This window comes from Orycteropus afer, unplaced genomic scaffold (genome assembly GCF_000298275.1).
Source record: "Orycteropus afer afer isolate SDZICR_OR568_19922 unplaced genomic scaffold, OryAfe1.0 scaffold00302, whole genome shotgun sequence".
Lineage (NCBI taxonomy): Eukaryota > Metazoa > Chordata > Mammalia > Tubulidentata > Orycteropodidae > Orycteropus > Orycteropus afer.
The window spans coordinates 1,454,403-1,458,834 of NW_006921889.1; positions in this window are offsets into that span (position 1 = coordinate 1,454,403).

Genomic DNA, 4,432 nt, shown 5'->3' on the forward strand with positions numbered 1-4,432 from the left:
GGTTGTGTAGTGCCTAAGGCATTTGACTGCTAACCAGAAGGCTGGCGGTTCAAACCCACCAGCCACTCCTCAGAAGGAAGGTTGGGCAATCTACCTCTGTAGTGATACCGCCTCGGAAACCCAAGGAGGGGTCACTATGAGTTGGGTCCGACTCAACAGCACACAACAACAACAATATACATATATATAGTAAAAATATATTTAACTTTTTGAGGAGCTCCCAATCTGTTTTTCATGGTGGCTGTCCCATTTTAGTTATACCAGCAATGAATGAAAGCTCCAATTTCACCACATGTTCACCAACACCTTTCTTTGTTGTTGTTGTCATGTGCTGTTGAGTTGGACCTGACTCATAGGGACCCCTCCTTGAGTTTCTGAGGTGGTATCACTATAGAAGTAGATTGCCCAACCTTCCTTCTGAGGAGTGGCCCAACTTTCCTTCCATGGAGTGGCTGGTGGGTTTGAACCACCAGCCTTCTGGTTTGCAGTCAAATGCCTTAGGCACTATGCTACCAGAGCTCCTACACTTTTCTTTAGAGTAGAAAAATTTGTATAGTTGGATGTAAATTATATGTAGTAGAATTTGATAACATGTTGAATGATCATTAACAAGAGTATACATTTCTTAGGAGCTCTGGTAGCATACATTTCTTAGCCCCTAGACTTAGGACACCAAGGAGTTAATATAACAAGGTAGTAGCCCTCTAGAGGATCTCAGTGGAAACAAATATTGCCAACTTCCCCCAGAGAGCATTTGGCAATATTTGGAGACATTTTTGGTTGTTACAAAAGGAGATGTTATTGGCATTTAATGGGCAGGTAAACATCCTACAACACACCCACAGTAGCCTCCCACAACAAAGAATCCTCAGGTCCAAAATGTCGATAGTTCTGAGGTTGAGAGAACCTACTCTAGAGTTAAATGCTTTTATAGATATATAATTTATATTCACTACAATTCTCCTTTTTTGTTTAGTGTGTTCCTATTTCTTGTGCTTTGTTTTGTTTAGCTGCTGTCCCTTTAAGTCAGGGAGAGTCCTGTTTCATGAGGGGAAATCAGATTGAGGGCCACTAAGGAGCTCTGGAGAGTTCTGGTAGTATAGTGCCTAAGGCACTTGACTGCTAACCAGAAGGCTGGTGATTCAAACCCATCAGCCACTCCTCAGAAGGAAGATGGGGCAATCTACTGCCATAGTGATACTGCCTCGGCAACCCAAGGAGGGGGTCACTATGAGTTGGGTCCGACTCCACGGCACATAACAATAACAAGGAGCTCTGGTTGTGTACCGCCAAGGCATTTGACTACTAACCAGAAGGTTGAAGGTTCAAACCCATCAGCCACACCGCAGAAGGAAGATAGGGCAAACTACTTCCATAAAGATTTACCACCTCATAAACTGTGGTCAATGACATGAGACAAAGTATATATGAACTCCTATATGGAAAGTGAATTTGTTCTGTAAATCTTCACCCAAATCCCAATAAATAAAAAATAAAAATAAAGATTTACCACCTCAGAAACCTAAAGGGGGTTGCTATGAGTAGGAATCCACTCGATGGCAGTGAGTTTAGTTTAAGGAATGATTTAAAGTGACTTTTGCCCAATAAATAATGAAGTAGAAGAAGTATCTGAAAGAGCCTAATAGTGCCTGACATGTGATAGAAATTTATTAAATATTCATTCAATACATGAATGAGACTGTTAATACGATGTTCTGTTCAAGCTAGAAATCTAGGCATCTTCCCTGAGATGCCTGTCTCTTTTACATCCCTTAATCAGTCCATCACCCAATCCTACTGATTTTACACTTTTACTCTCCCTTAAATCAGTCCTTTTCTTTCTCCAGCACTTCTTCCCTATCCAGTTATCACTATTTCTAACCCGGAGCCCATGGTAGCTGGTGGCCAGGATTGCTGTAGGTCTCATCTAATAGGCTTTCTCAACCACTGTTGTTGTTGTTGCTGTTGTTATGTGCCGTCGAGTGGGACCCGACTCATAGCATCCCCTCCTTGGGTTTCTGAGGCAGTATCACTACGGAAGTAGATTGCCCCATCTTCCTTCCAAAGAGTGGCTGGTGGGTTTGAACCGCCAGCCTTCTGGTTAGTAGTCAAGTGCCTTAGGCACTATGCTACCAGAGGCCCCTTCTCAACCACTAGACTACACTAAACAAGACCCGGGAGATGACAGGAAAAGGGAACCCCAGGGGCCTAGAGAGCAACCTTGAGTTCATCACAACTGAAGAAATTAAAAAACTCTCTTCTACAAATCTGTCCTGGAAGAAGTGCAGCTGGAATACTCTTTGGAAGAGAAAATGGCCAGACTTTGTCTCACCTACTTTGGTCATGTTGTTACAGGAACCATTCTCTGGAGAAGGATATCATGCTTAGTAAAGCAGGGGGTCAGCGAAAAAGGAGAAAGCCCTCAACAAGATGAATTGACACAGTGGCTGCAACAATGGGCTCAGGTTAGCAAGGATTATGAGGCTGGCGCAGGACCAGGCAATGTTTCATTCAATCGTACAGAGGGTCGCTATGAATCGGAGCCAACTTGACGGCACCTAATAACAACAACACCAGTTTAATGCCCTGCTGCCGCCATCTTGAAATTCTTAATAATTTTTGAACAAGGGCCCCTGTGATTTTCGTTTTGCACTGATGTTATGGTTGTTCTTGTTAGTTAGCTTTGAGTCAATTCCGATTTATGGCAACCCCACGTGTTCAGAACAGAATGGCTCCATAGGGTTTTTTCAAGGCTGTGGTCTTTCAGAAGTGGGTCACCAGACCTGTCTTCTGAGGGGTCTCTCTGTGGATTTGAACCACCACCCTTTCAGCTAGTAGCTGAGCACTTAACTCTTTGCACTCAGGGATCTTATATAGCCATTCCTGGCAAGAGCAACTTACTGTATGGAACCTGAAAAACAGAAGTTCTGATTTCACTCTAAATGAAGCTGATTCCTTTCTTAAATGACTATTTTCCTCCCTGCTCAAATTATTCTGATTCCACAGTGGGGATGGACTAAAGGAGAGTCAGAGTGGATACACACGTCCCACCATATCCCTAATATCACTGCTATATTCGAAGGCTGGACCTACAGCGACTTTTCTGGCCACAGCAGACTACCTGACCTGCTCCCGAGCAATCCCGAAGTGTTGGAGAGTTAAGGCCTCCGGAAGCAGCCCTTCGGCCAACAGGAAACAGGCAGTTAGTGGTATGGCCCACGGCTTCCTCCCCCTCAGTTGGGATAATTCCGAGACTTGTTCTACAATATTCGAGCCCTTCCTACAGGAGTGAGCTCTAGTTACCAAGGTGGAAACTTACTTGCTAACACATCTTCTGTTGGCTTCTTCCCCTCCTCATCTCACTTCTCCACTTCCCTGTTGGAGCTTCCTGGAATAACCTTCTGAATAAACTATTGTTAGCTGTCACAGAGTCAGTCCCCGAGTAATAGCGACTCCATATGTAATAGGATTGGACGTTGTGCAGCATAGGGTTTCCACTGGCTGATTTTCAGAAGTGGGTCACCAGGCCTTTTGCACTAATGGGTCTTGGTCTGGAAGCTCTGCTGACCCCTATTATGGTTGCAACACAGATGGACAGAAGCAAATCAAAACCTGGTCTCCCTCATGGAAAAAGAAAATTCTGCCACTGAGTCACCATGCCCTCATCCAGATGAGTACAGAGACTCAAAATAAAAATTAGGGTGAGTTACAGAAAAATAAGAAAAGTTGTATCTTTCATTCTAGAGTGTGAAGACTAAGATTCATTCCTGCCCCAAATATACATTCTTTCTCATTTCTTCAGACCTGGGTTATCTCTGGACTTGAGGCCCCCGAAGATCAAAAGGAGCGTTTGAAGTCTGCCCTGCTCAGAATGTGTCGGAACCCCTGTTCTGTTAGGACTCTTTCACCCTTCAAGTATCCCCTCCTCTAAAAGCACTTCTTCCTCTCATTCAATGCAAACGTTTCCTTTCTCCAGGTGTGAAAGATCACAACTATGTAGTAGGGGTAATAGTCAAGCTCCCTCTGAGGCATGAATAGCAGCTTAATTTTCCCAAGGAGATTTGCATCTGAAAAGAAGATTTATAAACAAAACAAAAATGCCACTCAGATGAGTCTATCCTTGGTGAAATTCCAGGAAGTATGATTAATTGAGGGTTGCTTTTTTTTTCACAGTATGGGAGATTTTGGGGGCAAGAGGAATTTTTCACAGTGCTCTGTAGATAGTACCAATATTGCTAGATATTATGCTTGGAATTTCTAGGTTCTTCTGAGCAGCAGAGAGCAGGGAATCCTCAGAGATGCTTCAGAATTGCTTCCTGTGTTGTTCTGTAATCTCCCTTTCTCCTTGCAGTTGTTGTTGTGTTGTTATTTGCCGTCAAGTCGGCCCCGACTCATAGCGACCCCTCCTTGGGTTTCCGAGGCAGTATCACTA